This window comes from Zonotrichia leucophrys, chromosome 1A, assembly GCF_028769735.1.
Source record: "Zonotrichia leucophrys gambelii isolate GWCS_2022_RI chromosome 1A, RI_Zleu_2.0, whole genome shotgun sequence".
NCBI lineage: Eukaryota > Metazoa > Chordata > Aves > Passeriformes > Passerellidae > Zonotrichia > Zonotrichia leucophrys.
This window is the reverse complement of record NC_088170.1, coordinates 35,343,775-35,362,585: the sequence shown is the minus strand read 5'-3', so window position 1 is coordinate 35,362,585 and position 18,811 is coordinate 35,343,775.

The following is an 18,811-nucleotide window of genomic DNA, read 5'->3' as shown; positions in this document are numbered from 1 at the left end:
TTTATTCCTTTCTTTTCAGAAACATAATTTGCCCAAAAGACACAAGATCTGCTCAAGAGGGAGTAGGCCCAAGTGAAGGCAGATCAAAAGAGCAAATGACAAAGGAGGGTAATTACCATTTCCAACTAGTGCACTAAGATATATACAGATAATAACACATACATAGGTAACCAAAATTAAAAATATAGCCAAAATAGGTGCAAACATGAGAAAAGAAGGAAGCAGCAGAAGAAAACACATTTAAACTCTGCAATAAACTTTCAAAACAGACTGCAATGCTAACAGAAGGATTACTACTTGACCTCTGTGAGTGTTCCCAAGCTCAGATGTTATGCCTGGTGTTGAGGAGGGTGGTGAGAGCAACAACTTTCTCCTAACTTTATACTGCCTGAAAGTGACTTCAGAAAATTAGCTCTTGGTACTGCTCAACTTGAATATCCTTCAACTTTCTGATTTTTCTATTTTTATTAAGCATGAAATTGAAGTGCTTTCAGTTATCAGCTTTTTAACCTCTATATTGATCTATTGAGAATTGGCAAAAATCCCTGCTTAGTTGTCATATTGGTAAATGTAGATGTTTTCTGATCTTTTCCTCTGTCATATGGCTCCTTTGCAATTTTTCAGGATCTTCTTTTTTTAGCTCAATTAGGAATTTAAACAATTCTTTTCAAGTACTATAAAACAAGTTATCTTTCTACTTATTCTAAAATACTTGGTGGTTTCTAATTAGAAATACACCAATACTGAGTATTGGAATGAAGTATTTCAGGTTATGATATCAGTTTTCCCTTTAAATACAGAACAGAAATATTTACTGAATATATCTGCTTTTAATATTGTCATGGAAAATTCTGCTTTTCTACATCAGACCTCTAACAGACCAACACATTTTGAGCAAAAAAATAAATTCCTGACATACTGTTACTTCCAGTTATAAGAGGAATCTTACTTATTTTCTACTGAATTAAACAGTCATTAATATTGATGGCTGTCAATACAGCAATTTTTTTTATTTTATCCTTTTGATCTTACAGTTATGAAATTAATATAATTTTATTTTTAAGAATTCATTCTTCAAAATGTCATTTCCTTGGAAAACATAAAATGTTCTTAAATGACTTCCAGACAAACAAAAATTTCATAATTATAAAAAAGTTACTTCATTTTTCAAATCTCTTAGCCATGAAACAGGAATTATCAATGTCAATTCCAGTAGAAATTTTATCAATCTCTTTTTCAAGAAAAGTGGGTGGTCCAAAGCTTTTTCTTATGTTGCTGCTACATCACTTGAAATTGCATGAGGGAGGTTCTGAACAACACATGCATATGGAAAGGAAGCTAAAAAGTATGATGGACTTCAAGCAGAAGATGTTAGTTCAGCAAAATCAAAATGACCATTAATAAAAAAAAAAATCCATACAGCCATTTCTGAAGTACTAAAAATATCAAGATACAGGAATAGAGAATAAGTAATCATCTAGAGGGACTTCCATTTCTGCAGTGCAAGTTTCAATCTAATGCAGGTGGGAAGAAGCACAGAGCTGACAAGGCTGCGTGGAGAGAAATGGCTGCTGCTCACTGAGGCATCTTCATTCTGGTAAGAGAGCTTCAAAGACATTTGCTACAACAATTTAAAAAAGCAAACAACAAGCAAGCTTTTCAATGATAAAGCCAAACCCCCTGGCAGAAAAGCTGTTCATAAAAAACCTCCAAAACCTCAAGAAACTCCCCCAAACCTATGTCTCTTAGCCATCCTTAAGCTGAAAAATCAGTAATGGCCCTGTCTGCATTCCAGAGACTTTCCCTAAAAGGAATTTATCTAGGGAATAGTAGCCAGATGCTACTTAGGGATTGTCTCACTTATTGAGAATTTTCCCGGATGCTTTATATGAGGGAAATAGCTTCATTGTGGTTGTCCATGTACACACATGTGGCTTATGTACCCACAAAAATAAAAACCACCAAAAACCCCAAAAAGATCCACATGAAAACACCTCAAAATTCTACAATTTTGTAACGAAGAGACAGTGAGAATGTTCTCCCCACCTTCTCTTCTCCTTCCTAAAGGAACAGTAAAATCAATACCAGACAGAGGTAGCTGAGGGACACAACTCATACCAAGAATATCATTACCAGTTCCAATTTCTACAATATCATTTGTCTCCAACTCAGGACCTCACAATAAGACTTTCCATAAATCAAGTAAGAAAATTATAGACAGGTAATATTTCTTAAAGAACAGGTTTTGTTAAAGCAACTTCAAGAGGGCTCTCACAAATCAATTGCTGTCTGAAGCCCAAGCTTGTAGGTATTAGCTGTAAACATACATAGACCAACAAATGAAAGTTTTGATTTAAAGTTATTCTTCAAAAAAGGGGGAAAATATTAAATAGTCAATGATTAAATATTTTAAAACTTTAAAAAAATCAGTTATGCTACCTCTACATACCTCCATATTAACTATATTTTATACCATGTACTCTAAAAAGAAACAAGTGTCCTAACATATGAAGCAATTAAAGCACTCTTAACAGATTGCAATTTAATGGTACAGAATATTCCATTTATTTCTAGCTATTCCCTTAACTAAGTAAATGAAATTCATAACAGCAAAACAAGTTTTATGCTAGCCCAAAAAAAACTATCATTATGAATAATTTTAACCCCTGAACCAGCAGCAGTAGAAGATAGCGAGATAAAGTTGGTGAAAATTCAGAAATAACAAAAAGCCTTTAAAAAGCTTTTAAAAAGCAAGTAAAAAAAGTTATTATATCTATATATAGATAGATATAGATATATATTCTTCACATACAGATCACAGAGATCCTTTTCAGAGTGAAGACTAGAGAGGAGTTGGTAGGACTTTTCTAACCTGCAGGGAGACAGGCAGGTTACATCAGGTCACACAGGATGGAGAGGCTGCAATGCTTAGGTCCTGAGAGGAATAAGGGGAAAGCTGACATCTAGAGAGCAGGGGGCCACCTTGCAGGAACAGACAGGCCCCCAGACACTTTAAAGGGCTTTCCAGCCTTCTCTTAAAGCAGGTGTCTTAAAGTTGTGTCAGACCTTTAGTCAAATTGCAGGTGACCATATATTAATCCTTCAACTACTTGGAAGCAAAACATGACCTGAAGTTAGTGCTGAAGCAGAGAGGAAACACCCAGCATAGAGAAATGATCAGAGCAGCCCCAACAGAGCATCCCCTGCTAGTTTTTGCCCTGTATCCAGGTGTACTGCTGGTGCAGTGATTGTTTCATAGCTGCATCCAGACCTACTTCTAGCACAATTTGTAAACTAGATGGTGGGAGGATTTGCAGCACAGGTAAATGGGGGAAAGCATTACATGTCATGAATAGGCCACTAAGATTTGAAGGGCCTTTAGGGTCAGACACGCTGACATGAGGCATGCACATGTGACAAACATTTGAGAGCTTACAATAGTAGAGATGGTTAAACACTTGGCATGTTCACTGCTGACCTTTTAGAGGTTTAAATAAATAATAATTTAAATAAAACATAATAATTAAAAATGCATGATATCTGTGAAGAGACGAAGTGCTTTATTAACTTCTGATTTGAGGTTTACCGTACCTTTATTAACAAGTAGGAATGAATCTCTTTTGAAACAATAAAAATCTGAACTGATCTAAGCTGTTCCTGATATAGGAACTTGACAAGATCATTTCAAGATGCCTTCTAACCTAAATTATTCTGCAACTCTAAAACACCCCACCAAACTTCAAGAACAATCAGTCAAGCAAATCTCTCAAATAGAAACAAACAGCAGCAAAACTGTTAGTGATAACCACTAAATAATAGTAATACCCACTGGTGAATATATACACACATACGCACATCATAATCAAAGAGCCTGAATTCCTTCAACAGGTGTTTCAGGCAGAGCCAAGAAAAGAAGAGATTTTTATACTGGGTTCTTTTTCTCAGCAAGGACCTACATAAAAGATCTCACACTGAGAAGTTTCAAAAGTTGGCTGATCAGACTCTGAAAGTGACTCCATGTGATGCTGACCTTTTAATGCCACCACACCTCCCAAGGCTGGGCTGAGCTCCCCATATCTTAGTCTCCTCTATTGAAGTTTAAAGGAGCTTTTCTTCTATAGAAATATTTTAAGTGCATCTTAGAAATACTAATGGGATTATTAAGTGTTCTTGCAGAAAGTGAAGTTATCTTTTAAGCCAACTTACTATCTAATTAGGTGGTTCAGTATTTCAGCTCATTGAGAAGCACAGACCATTTTCAGGCATCCAACCATTAAATTTTTAAGTATGAAACAAAAATAAAATAACCACAAAATTGATTATTTATTTGGGCTTTCCAGGTTTTCATGGATTTTTAATGTAAGAAAAAGAAATTCTAAAAATGTAACCACTAATAATTGTGTTGGATCTCTACAATACCAAAAGCAAGAGAAATGAAAATAGAAATCCTTAAGTAGTGCATATAACTGAAGCTATACTTGTAAATGCATCTCTTCAGGACACATTCATAAATACTGCCAGGCACAGACAACAGTAATTCAAAACAACCTTTTAATAACAGCTTGTATCCCCCTGTAAAATGCCTTATAAAAGGAGCTCAAAAGAACTGGGCTCCCACCAAGAAATAAATCTCATCACACGGCACTTAGGACCGAATGCAATCGACAAAATGCAATGAAATTAGTATCTGTTTGTGACTCACTCAGTATTTTGTGTGTATTTACTGATTATTATCCCTGTATCCTATGGTGATACATAAACCTGTGAACTAAAATACACAATATTTTTAGACTGCTGTCGATTCTCCAGTGTAGAAAGAGCCTAAAAATGTCAGCACACCAGTTTCTTCAGCTTGCCAGGTAAACTGAGGAGTGAGTTATAGCGAGGACAAGAAGACAAAGGTTTTCTGCAGTATTTTTACAGATTCTTCTGGCTTAGTTAAGTGACTTTATGGGACAGTGTGAGCTATTTTGACTGAAGCAGACAGAAATGTTTTACTTAGTTCTTGCCTTATGAAACCCTTGTATTGATTTCCTCCCTTCCCTGTCAATTTAGATATATTTCTTTTTTTTTTAATGTGAAAAAAAATAAATGGAAAAAAATGAATTTCAAAATTGTTTTTCAACATTTCAAAGTATGTTTTTGTATGAGAGACTAGTGTTGTCCCTGTGGTGTAGCACTGTGCTCTGCCATCCAACTTCAGCACTTATAATGGAAGCTCAGTGGGAAATCAGTAACCTCAGTTCACCTAGAAGCCAAAGGGGCAGTACAATAGCTCCAACACACAACCACACATCTGATGCTTAGACAGAACTAGTCTAGCAAGTTTTGAGACAGCAGTAACGTGTCTAAATTTTAATCTAGGGTGAAAAAAGAACAAAAAATACTAAAAGTTTGGGAAATGGAAGTTTGCCAAAAATTTCCCAAGTGGAACACCCCAGTCTCAAAGTATGAGAAGCAAATAGGCACTGATATTGCAATAGTTCTGCTTGAGTAATACTATTGACTAGATTTGATCTGTATACACTGTTTTAGTTCCCATTTCTCCTCTGCATACACACACACATCCAAATCCCTTCTAGTGGAGCACCTATAATTCACTGTTTTATTATTATTTTCAGTGTAACTGCTCTTATATGTAATTTTTAAATATTTTACCTACTCGAGTGTGCTTTCTCATTTGTAGTGAAAAAAAGGAAGCAGTGCTTGCTGGCAAAATGGAAGGCACCTACACATTGATGTGCCAGCCCTGGAAGACAGAAAAAGCACCAAGTCCTATACAGTTCAACAGAGAGATTCATGAAGAAAATCCTCATGTAAGCCAACAAAGCTGTTCCTGTAAGGGCCTGCAATGAATCTATATTGATATCTGAACTAAAGTTGCTTTAGGTCTTAAGCAAGAGTTGCCTGACACCCCCATAAATCATATGCAAGGAAAGAAGATTCAAGGACTTGAAAATCCCTGGTGGAAAAAGCTGTTGTGTTGCTTAGAGATTTGATAACTGCTGCTATGACATGGAAGTACGACAGGATGGAAAGATTGCTGACCTAGGTGCTGATTACTCTGCTGTTAAAGCATCATGCAAGCAGCAGTGTCCAGCTGGCACTAATGGTACATCACAACACTCCATCTGCAGCTCCCCATGCACGCTGTGGGGGAAATGTCCTGGGCAAAGTACAAGAGGTAATTAGGAAGAGAGGCTAGAAATACGAACCAAACAAATACTACCTGTTTATTGGGGCACACTCTCAGCCTCCCCAGTACTACCAAAGAATGATGAATGACCAGTGCACACATGGAAATATTAATTTCCATTTATTATTATGTTTTTTTCAAATTAAATATTACTATTATATTTAATTTTATTAAATATAATAATAATATTTAGCTATATATATTTAGATAATATATAATATTACTTTCTAATATAATTATATTACATAATTATATTATTATATTATAATTTACAGTAAATGTTATGTTATATATTTATATATAATAAATATTATTTTATTATAAATAACAATATTATTAATTTTTATGTATTTTATTTCAAATATTATTATTTGAAGACATTCCTGAAAGCAGGAGTAGGTTTTGTGTGCAGCCATGCTCTGGTTCTTTTTTCCTGTCATCACCCGAGAAAGGTTCTTTAAAATAAAAAAGTTCTCCATATTGACTTTTTGACCTGCTCCACGCTTCCTAGAGCCACAGATTCAGAACAGCAATTTTCAAATGTTGCTTTGTTTCCCCCTCATGTTTATATAAAAGAGCTGGGATTTGAGTGATATTGTAGCCCTGAAAGAAGTAATGGTTTGGTTATTCAGATTAATTGCCATTTCCACACTAAACAAAGATAGATCATCAGGAAGAAAGTGACTTAAGAAAATATGATCACCACAAGCAGCTGTAGGACAAGAGGTAATGACAAGCCAGAAAAGAGATAATTTTTCACCTACACATATGGAACACCAAATGAGACTGATCAATTGGTTCAAATAATCTATGACATGCAGAAAATAAAGCAAACAAATGATTAATATCAACTTTTGCTATAAAGCTCTTTTTTTCTCTCCTTTCACCTTCCTTCCTCACATTTCTGTCACTTTGTTGCCTGGAGCTCGGAAAGGAAGATTTTGTTAAATTTCCATAATGCAGCAGAACCATTACTCTCATAGCCACAGACTAAGAAAAAAAAATTGTTAAGTTTACAGGGAATAAAACTCACTGTACAGTTAAGGTCAGGAAAAAAACTTATATTTATGATTTCATATGTCCCCAGGACAATGTGAGGGTCAGGCTGTCCTGGTTGCTGCCACTAAAGCATGGACTGCCAGAAAGTGAGATGGGTTTTGCTCCTCTGTATCCTCCTGTTTACCCTTGGTTGCCATTTGGGGAGCCTGATCAGGTGATAAATTCCTGACTAGATGAAACACCTCAGTTTTCTTGTGCCAGCAGGGATCTGAGCAAAGCAATGACAGAACAACCTGCCACCACCAAGTTAGGTTGGTGAGGAAGGTGACTGGGAGACCACCCCATGAGCACCACGGGCACAGCCCAGGGTCCGTGCTCTGCTCTTTGGCTGAGCTGAGCTTTCTGCCCCCTGCATGTGCCTGCAGCAAACAGTGGCGAGTGAGCTGAAGGACACTGGCATGGGTCAGCCTGCAGCTTTCATCACAGCAGGGCCAGGCTCAGGTCTCCTCAAAAAGTGCACAGTCCCTCCTGCCATGCCTGCCCCCATGGAGGCTCTGCCTCTGCTGAGGCAGCAGCACATTCCCAAAGGGAGAGGGGCTGCAAACCACAAACCCCACTGATGAGATCCCAGTGGCTGGGCCAGAACCGCACAAGTGAATCCTCAGTGCAAAAATCAAATCCTCTCAACAGACCAGCATGGAAGCAAAGCAATTACAGCTTCCACACCACCCTTTTCAAACACAACATGAGGCACCCAAGAAAGGATTGAGCTGGTTTTCCACAACCTCTGTAAGGTGTGAGGACACACTAATCCCTGCCAGACAGGAAGATTTCTCCCTGTAACTTGGCTTCTCATGATCTCAGTCCTTAAACTGTCCTTGTAGTTTGGCAGAAGGTGTCCTTTTTACCTCCCAAGTGCCTGCCCATACATACTGGCTGTAACTGGAGGAGTAATGTACATTAAGATTGCCAGCTTCTTTGGGATTCACTTTTAATAACAAGATTGAAAAGGTGAAAGCAGTACAATTTTATTCTGTCAGAGCCAAAAGCTGGTTTCTGATGACAAAGTTGCAGAGGAGAACAAAAGAACCAAACCCTATTTTATAAGATGACAGAACCTTCCCTGAGTTATCACTCGAAACTCCTGATGCACCTTTTTTGCCATAGGGGGAAAGAAATAGGACAGCTGCATTCCCCCAGAGCTGAGCCCTGTGGGCATTCCACGGGCTGCTGGATCAACCACTTTCCTCCTGCCCAAGCAGAGCCTCCCAGCACCCATATCCACATTTATTGGCAGCTTCCTGACCTTCTGTTGTTGTTCTCATCTGCTTTTTAACAAGCAGTAAAACCACTCCTGGCTTATTTTTCCTTTACAGTAGAGCTGCTGCCATTTCCCCAGTTTTCTCCCCAGATTCTAGAATATCAAAGTGCAGGATTGAGGTCCCTCTTGGCCCTCCAGGCCCTCTGATCACAGGGTACCATCATGCTCTCTAATACATTTCTCCAAGCTTAGGTAACTTTTGAGGTATTTTCAGTCCCCTCAGGACCATCTCACTTTTTGATAAATAACAAACCATCTGGAATATTTGTTGCATGCTTGCCTTACAAATCTTTCCATTTTCAGTCTGCTTTCAGCTCTCCACTGGGATCAACCGCATTGCAGAAAAAAATGTATAGGAGACAGATCTGGCCTGTAAAAGAAGTCTTCCAGCTGTCCCTTTGGCTCCCAACTCAGAGAAATTTGTACTCGTAGTAGAGACTTACTTCCTCAGCACACCTACCTTCACACACAGTGGAGTCAACCACAGAGCTCCTCAGCTGAAAATTGTTACAAAACAAAATGAAGAGGGAAAAACCTTCTGAAGCTTCAGAGGGGATGTCATTTATCACAAGACTTGAAGATTTTTAAGCACACGTGTTTCTGCAGCAACATTGCAGAATGTCAACGTTTCTCAAGAATAAATTCATGAGAGTGTTAAGTCCAACCTCTTGGAAAAAGTTATGGACCTCATAAAAGGACTTTGTTTCTATTTCAATGCAGACTAAATGAATTCATTCCTTCAGCTGCCAAAGAATTTTTTATAAAGAAAACCTCCTGGAAGACTCCAAGTGGCAAGTTTCCTTACAACAAGCAAAGGTGCACGCTGAGGTCATCTGCAAAGACAGCCAAATCCTGTCACTGGAGTGGCAGCAACCACCCTGAGCATTTAAGACTTAACTGATCAAAACACTTGAATGCCAAACCAAAAGCTCACGAAAGAACCACTAAAGTAAAAAGACTGCTTGCCTGCTAAAAAGTACACATTAGCTTAAATATTTTGCAAGGTCATCCATCATGGTCCCAGCAGTATTTATGATTAATTAGCTTATTCCTCTTGGAAAATGAAAGGCCTTTACAGAGGACTGACTGGAAGGTCTAGACCTTAGAAACATGTTTTAATTCAATTACAAAAGTAAAACTAACTATTGAAATAACTTAAAGTAATGTAAATGTGAATAATCAGATATTAGTATTTTCAGAGTGGTTTACTAACGCATTTACACTGATTAACTACACATTACACTGATTTACTTTTTCCAGAAGTGCTCTGCATAAGATACATTAATATAGAAAATTAGCCTAGCTTATTAAATTAATATATTTGTCACCACCATAGAAAATCCTAGATTTATTAAGCAGGAGCTTTTTTGTCTTGTATAAGCAAGGAACAGATTGAAAGAAACATGTGAATTTAACACAAAAATCAGTGTCTTTCATGCAACAAAACAAATACTTTTGAAAAACAAACTACTGCATATGGAGCTAGAGGGACTTTTTCAGTTTTGAAAGACAGCCATGCACAGGATCTGCAGAGTCAAATATTTACTTGCCATGTAAATGTTGAAACAAGAATAATCATATTTTTAAATGAAATATCAAAATAGCAAAACTGCAACTAATGTATGCAAACAATTTCTAGATACTGACATGCTTGAAGTGTTTTGCTTTGCTAGGTTGCTTCAAATTGTAAATCAGTGTAAAACAATACTAAGAAAAAATATTTCTACTGAGACCTAAGTCTATGTCAAGTCTCATTAGATGCCAAAGAAATTTTTAAACAGTATGCCTGAAAGAAAAAATGAGGCTTTTGTTTTCTGAGCCAAACTCTCCTCTGTATATGCTATATTTTGAAGAATTGGGAAACAAGGTTCTATAATCTCTACTAAGAAGAGGTCCTATCAATAAAGGTAAAAATGTGTCTGATTCTGGGTTTATCTCGGCTGTTTGAGGGGCCTGGAAAGGCTCTGGGTGGCCCGGAGGTGGCCTTGACGCAGCCCGCGTATCAAAGGACGAGAAGAGGCTTCAGTTCTTCTTTCTGGTTTTATGTTTATTAATTGTTTATCTAAAAGATGTTCTCTCAGCTCAACAGAGATCCGCACAGCAGTCAGCCATGGGCACACTGTGTCTCCCTCCGGGGCAGGCACCTATCTTTATACCCTTTGCTACGTATACAATATTTATCATTTTTCCCCAATACCATCTATTGTTATAACTCGGTGTACTCTCAGTAATAACCAATAGAAAGGTGCCACCGTGGCCAAAGAAGATGGAGGAGAGGAGGAAGAAGGAGGAGGACAGGACACACCCCAATTCCTCCATCTTACTCCTCTAAACCCCCCTGTACATAAATCTTAAACCTTGTGTCTCACCCTCTAATTAACTAATCTTTCCACCCTTCACCCCGGTGAGGCCCTGTGAAGCCCTCATCCTTGTCGTCTCCTGTGTAGGGTTAAAGTCCAGCTACCAGACACTTCTGGCAACATTCCAGGACTCCCGAGACCCCCAAGCTGATCTCGGAGGCTCAGCATCTCAGGGCTGAGATTTTGAGATCCGACATCTGATCACTCTTGAGATAGAGGTCATAGGGGCAAGATATTCTACAGAATTTCAACAGACCCTGGCAACTTCAAAAGAGTAACGTGGCAAATCTTGGAGTACTTTCCACAGCTAAAGAAGGAAGATGAGACTTTGAAAGTCCACAAAATATAGTGAATATAGAAGCAGTTCTGATCCAAAATATTATTACCTGACCAGAAAATAATACACTAAAAAAACATCATATTAAATTAAAAGTAGTAAAGCATAGTATTAAAACTATAGTATAAATAGTTAAGATATAAATTAAATAAACTTTGGTAAAGGAATTACAGTTTACCATAAAAATTCCTTATTTAAAGAAAAATATATTATCAGTCACATTTATGTGCATAAAAATTTAATTTTTTTTCACAGTGGGTTTTACTGTTATTTTAGTATTCAGTTAAGTTTCTCAAAATAAGAATGAACAGTGTGTTCATGATGCAAGAACATTATCACTTGCTTGTGAGACTTAGGACAATAGAACAACTGCGTCTGAAAAGATGCACTGAAACTACCTCTGTCCTGGATCAGCTCTCCTATATACATAAGCCCATTAAATGAGAATTTCCCACTCCTATGAAGATGACCTTACATGATGTTATTCTGAATTGTCTCAGAAGCTGTTTTACTGAAGCTTACATCAGTCAGTCCCAAGATTTTTGTGTAAAACCATTTTTATTCAGTCATTACAGGTTCCTCTGTTTTAGCTTTTGGATATTCAGTGCCTGATTCATATATCTGAGCTCAACTGAATAAAATCAATAATACTTTTATTAAAGCTTTTAACACAGCACAAAATTCAGGGTTGCTAAGTTATACAAGATAGTGTTTCTGAACCAAGCCCACAGTGTGCATGAATAACTTCACTGAGATCATGAGACTGGATGCTTATGAATTCAGGGGCGTTATTTCTGCAAATGTCCAGTTTTAGGTACTGCCTTATTCAAAGAGTTTTGGACATATTCTTTGAAGAAATTGGCCTTTAAGCTTGATGCATGTCCAAAGAGTTGTTGAATTCCTTTGCCATCACTTCCATTTGCATGTTCTAGCCTCACATAAAAACCTTGTTTCAGCAAAATGGATTCCTATTTTGCTGAAATAAGAACTTTTCTGTACTTTAAAAGCAAATATCTTATTTTACAGCTTCTTCCTTTCTATCTTCTAAAAAGTAAACTGTGGAGCAGAAAAGGATGTGAAAGAATATTAAAGAAATGTAGATTTTTGCTGTAATCAGAACTCAGTACAAAGTATTACCAGATATACAACCTCTTCATCAAAAGCCTGGTTTCCACGGTGACCAGCACATCGTCTGCTGGTTTGTTTAATTTTTGAGAAAACTTGCTTTTTAATGTCACCATCCCCAAAATTAGGATAGAAAATAAGCTTAGAGAAATGTGATTTTTTTCCCTACAGTATCTGAACCAAACTGAGAACTTAAGATGCCCACACAGTATCAGCATAATGCATCATTCTTTTTATCTAAAGCTTGCTCATCCAACACAGTTAGTAGTAGCTACTCTACTCTGACAAAAATGTTCATCAAGGAATTTTTTTAAGCCATATGGGTGACAGTGACAAGCAGGTGAACCACTGCTCAAGCTCAACACCTTTAAACTCTGTAGGAATATAACTTAAAACTTGGTGTGCTGGATCAGGCTAGAGGCCTTCTAGTCTACTGGCTGGAACATTGTGCTCCCAGTAATAGCCAGAGATCTTAATTTCTGCCACCTTTATCATTAAAAGTGACCACTTCTTCCTTCACCTCATGAACTGAACTACTGCATCCCTTAGCCATGAGAGAAACCCCATTCTAACCAGCCATAAAACCAAGCTGAGCTCATGATTTTCTATATACACCAAAATAGCTGAATTTTACTTTCGCTATCTCCAGTTGGCTTTTACAGTCAGTTCCCCACTTGTTACTCATGGTATTCAACATAAAGAAAGACTAAAAAGCCTTGTGCCTCATCTCCCTGCCTGGGAGGAAACACCTACCACTGGACCAGTCAGATGGCTTTCTTGCCTCTGCAGTCCCTTTCTTGTCCCTAGTCACCATGTGTTTATATAGTAATCAACATTTATATGATACAGACACTGTCTATTTCTCACTGCAAATTTCATCCTCTATTCAGCTGCCCAGCACATTCAACATTTAATTCAATCCCACATCCTATTTTTAACAATGACTCATTTAATCTCATCCTCACCCTCTTGCAGTCTCAGTTCAAGACTATTATATAACTCAAACCAGTAAAGTATACAGCTACAATTTTTTACTGTTACAGCTTCATTGCTTATAATGTCTGCCAAAGATGACTTTTATTTTAATGCAACATTGGATGTTTACTAATACAGGTTCTCAATAACCAGCTGTACTGATAACAAGAGATAATACTTTGTTTAACCTGCTAACTTGAAGATCACCTAGAGACATCTGATTTCTGGTTTGACTTGATAAACACTACCCTTGTGATCATGCAGAATAGTTGAATAATGGCTCCACCTTTCTGTTTCTTTCTCCCTCGCCTACTATACACAGAATGGCATAACATAATATCTGCCTAAGGGAAAAAATAATAATAAAAGCCTGTTTTCAGCAAGCCTGAGGTACAGCATGTTCTTATCTTTATGCATAGACCTGCATGAACACTCTCCCTTCTCCCACAAAATTAATGTCCAGTAATTTATTTTCACTCTTCAATATTTTCATCTTAAAAACTGAAGTGCTTCAAGGATATGTATGACAGTATTTTTGGCAAGGGAGAAAGAGGCACCCAGGGGAAGCACTTAGAAGAATAAGAAAGAAGTATGCAGGTATTTCTGCATGAGGTGTATTTGTAAGTTATAGTCCTGATGTGGAAAAGATTACTGGGCTTTGAGAACTTGTCATTTGAAAAGCAGCAATTACTTCTGTAACTCCAGAGTGATGTCTGACATACACCTCAGGTTTTTTATTTTCTACGCACACAACAGATAGTCAAATACCCATTTCAGATTACTGCAGCTTTATTTCAAGGACAGAAGGGAAAAATGAGGTAGGAAACAATGGACAAAAGGAAGCACAGACAGAGAGAGCAGTGGTATATTTAAATAGAAATTTTGTTTATCATAGGTTCAATTACTTCATGCTGCTCTGCAAGTGAGACTTTCCATTGATTCTAACAGAGTTCAAACAAAGTCCTGACTTGCAAGATAAAACTCAGGATTAAGGGGGCTCCAGCAGGGTAATCGGGATTCAACAGGAAGCATATCAGTACATTTAGGAATTCTGTCCAAGAGGTTTTTTACCCTTTACAGTGAATGCTACTTGCTCTTCTCAACCAAAACACATGGTTTAGACATAAATGCCATGGCAGAGCTGAAAGCAATCAGACACAAGCACTCAGGAGCAAATATTCTACTGGACACCAGATCAACATCTGGCAAATAAGCCCTTTGCTCATCTGTAACAGGAAGAGGCTCCCAGCTAGAAGCTGGCCATGGACCTGCTCTCCAGAATGAAGTGATCCACTCTCCCCTTGGCCCTCAGCAGCAGCCTGCCACCTCCATGGGCATCCTCCATCCTGACTGAATGAGGAGTACAGGCACCACAGTGGCTTGCTGTGCTTGTTGTCTCAGTTTGAACCTTTCAGTTTCCTAAAGCCCCAAGCAAGCAAAACACCTCATCTGTGATCCAGGCATGGGGCACCACAGCCAGCGTGAGAGGAAAAGCTGCATACTGGAGCTCCCTCCAGCCATCACCTCCTCAGAGCTGAGCAGAAGCAGGCTGGGGCAAGCAGAGATGCATAGCTGGAAGCTCCCTTTCCCTGGAAATGCTATAAATGAAGAACACGAAATAGGTAGAAAATAGGGAACAAATTCACAATATGTACACAGACCAAAGAGGTGGGCAGGAAGGAGAAGGAAAATAGACTTTCAGAGGTATACAATTAGAGGAATGACTGAAGAGGAAGAAATGTAAACACAAATGTTAAAAATGAGCAAAAAGAGGGAAATACAGTAGTTGAAAGGGTAGTCAGGATGGCATTTTTAAAATTGGTAATTCCAGGTTTTTTCCTTGATCTTCATTGCTCTTCTTTCAATGAGGGGAGTAATGGGATACAAAGCTTGGTTACCTTAAACTGAGCTTTAACAACAGAGGAAAAAGAAATAAGGGCTTTACTGGAGCTATTTTATGTAGTTAATTCCATTTCAGTTATACAGCTCCTGCTCTCTGGCTCAGTCTTGTACTGCAGTGCTACACATGAATGCTTCCCACTTGATATCTGAAACTCTTGACACATCCTTTCTCTTTTAAAGGACCAAAGCTACATTATCCATAGAAAAATGAAACCGCTCATTAAAAAAACATCGGAAAAAAATAAAGAAAACACATTAGATATTTGGGTGGTTTTTTTGGTTCATGTTCTTTGATGTGACTATCAAAAGTAGATTTATAATAAAAGTTAGAGTTTTTTCCTGCTCAAGTTACTTACATATAGAACACTTCAAGGTTTAATTGTGTAATATTCTCTAATGAGAAACAAAATAAAAAGAACTCTATTGTTAGACCCTTAATTTCTCTGGAAGTAAAATTGGGAAAGTCTTTTTTTGATTCTGTAAAGTTAACAAGCAGATACTAAATAATAATTTTATGCTTATTTTTTAGTAGTGTTTTGGTTATAAAATATGCAAGATAAGGACACTGTTCACAGGGAAAGGCATGTCATTGACAGGAGAATGAAATAGATTGCTGTTCACAAACCCTTCTTTGATTTAAAGGACTAATTAAACATTTCCTTCTTGCACTAAGCCTTGAAGATTCTCTAGCACTAGAAGGCTGCAATTGGAAGAGTGGTAGGAAGACATATCCTTAGGTAAAAACCAGTTCTTCAATTACTGATTCAAAATCCATCCTAACCCTTTTCTTCGTTAATTGAGTAGTTTACAAAACCAAAATATTGCCCAGAGAAAAGGAGTCTCCATGAAGTCTGATATTCAAAATAATTCTTATTGCCCCAACAGTTCTCAATCAACAGCGTAGAAATACATCCAAGAAAAACTACCCAAATAAGTTTGGACATCCAAATTTGCCTATCCAAATAAGGCAATCAAAAAGAATTGAATGTTATAAATCTAACTCTGTGTTTGCTAAGTAGTGATGTGAGGAGGAGATTGAGTATGACAGTCCCTCCTGAGTTTAGGTTCACACAAAGCACCAGCAGGAAGCAAACAGGGATAACAAGAGATTCCTGCTTGAACTCGTGCAGTGATGTGCCAACCTCTGATCAGCAAAAAGGGCAAATATCCACATTGTAGATAAAGAGGATGGCCAGGTCTTCCAGCTAGTTTCAAAATTAGCACAAAGAGAATGCAGGAGAGTAAATGCACTTCCAGCTCTAAAAATGCTCTCTGAAGACAAGTTTGAAGCGCATTGGTGCAACTGCTCAGGAGGCACGTGCTAGCATTGCCAGTTTTAAATGCCTTGAACCAACAGCATGATCAGTGCTGGCTGGAATTTCCAAATACATTTTACAGGAACTACCAGCTCGTTGTGTCTAGGTGGATTTTAGTTTCTCACTCATAAGCGGTAAGAATAATTAGAGAAGCAGATAAATTGTCAACTGTCAAGTTCATTAAGCATCCACTTCATTGCTTTGCCAGATCCAAATCAGGAAGTTCAGCAGCTTCTAGACTCAATCCTACAATAAGATCAGAAGAGTACAGAAGTTTCACAGGTTTTATTTTCTTCCTTTTAAACATGAGTGTTTTAGCATGGTCTGTGCACTTAATGTCAGCCAGAATTTTGAGTAAACAGTATTGCACTTTGAATCATAAAAGCAATTCTGCTGGTAGCCAAAGTTTTGAAACTGATTAAGTAAGCACACTTAGATATTTGGAAGTATAGATTTAATGGCCCTCTCTACCCCAAGAGTCAGCAAGGACATTCTTTGTAAGATCCTAATTTATCATATTTATTGAATGCAGTATGCATTTCAGCCATTTCAGGTATAAACTTAAACACATTTAGTCTCATTTTATTAAAAAGAAAAATGCATATGATGCATTTCAGGAGCAAAAGATGACATAGCACTGGAAGAAAGGCATTCCATAGCGCTTAGCACTTCCAAAAGTGCACTTCTCTCATTTCTGAGAAAAGTAGCAAACCACTGTCTTTCTTAACAGTGAAAGACTCTACTGGTGGCTGAATGAAAGAATTGACAAGGATTAGCTCCCCTCTTCATGGCCACAATGATTAATGAACAGAGGCAGGATGCTTGTGCCGGCAGACAGGAGGGAAGGGTAGGGAAGGCAGGCTGCTCTCAGGGCAGTGAGACAAGTTTATGTAACTGTCAACTGGACTTCATTGTTTCTTGGGTTCAGCTGACTACAAAGCTCCCAAGGAACACTTTTGCCAACAGTGTTTTTCCTCTTTATAAACACCACCAGGAGCTCTCTATTAGGTTTTTGCATTTCATCGCTGTCTATCTCCTGTTCACTCCTTTCAAGATGCTGTTTGGAGATCACCAAGCCAATCTCCCAAAACAGTCCCTCCCTTGATGCAAGCGCAAAAGGAAAACAGCAGAGAAGGACAAGCAGTCAGCAACACTGTGAGCACAGCAGACTTTGTCCTTGGCATTTAAAAGGCACCAAAATTCAAGGATTCTAATCAGAGATAATAAAGATGTAGTTTTTTTCTGTTTCTCAATTTCCTTATTTCATCAATCACCGATTGATGAAACAACAACCTCAGAAAGAACCATCACCTTTTTACTTCCCTTAATTCCCTCTTTCCCTCCAATATACTAAGAATGCATTAGGACTTTTTACCAAAAATCAATGCTTAACCACAAACTGCTGCCTGAAGTGATCCACTGACTTTATTGCTGCTGCGTATTCTGCTAAATCTCTCACAATGCCTTCAACCACAGTAAGGAGTGTCAGCACCATCTTGTGGCTTTCACTTTTATACAGAATCCCCAGTCAGTTTATGACCCTTCCATATTAAGACTTGCAACTGGAGCACACACTGTAAGAGTTAAAATGAGGAGCTGCATCTCTAGGGTCACTTTGCCATTTCCTCAGACTCCGAAGGCTGCTGGTCAGGATAAATGCATGGATCAGATGCCTGTTCTTCAGACTCAACTATTTCCCCAAACTTTACAAACATTAGATTATTAAATAAACAGAAATAGAAACCTACAGCTCGGGCTTTCTTTAGTTAAATGGTTTTTGTTTTGTGAGTCTAAACACAGCAAATTTTTTTTTCTCTCTTCTCCCTTATTGTTCTGGTAGTTTTTCCTCTGCTTAAGCCCCAGTAAATCTCTATTCTCATTGAAAATAAGCAGTCAGTTTAGGTAAAAATCTTATCTCTCCCTCTGTAGCAAATACTTTACCTGAAACATCCCAGGCTCCATTTGCTTTTTTCATAGCTGCAGCCCACCTCCAATTAGTAGCTGAATTGATCTTTCTCTACTATTTCTTGCTGAAGAAATACCGCTTATTGGAGAAAAAAGAAAAAAAAACCTGCTGTGCACGGTAGCAAAAGCTGCACCATTGTATTCCATAACTTTTCCCTTATTCTGTTCCAAAAGGCCATCCATTTCTTCCTACCTGACATTCTGAATATCCCTAGCAGTGATGATGCCTCCCACCTTAGACTCATCAGCACATCTCACCAAGGCACTCCTCCTTTCCAGGCAAAAATCCTCCATAAAAATATTAACCTTGTTTCC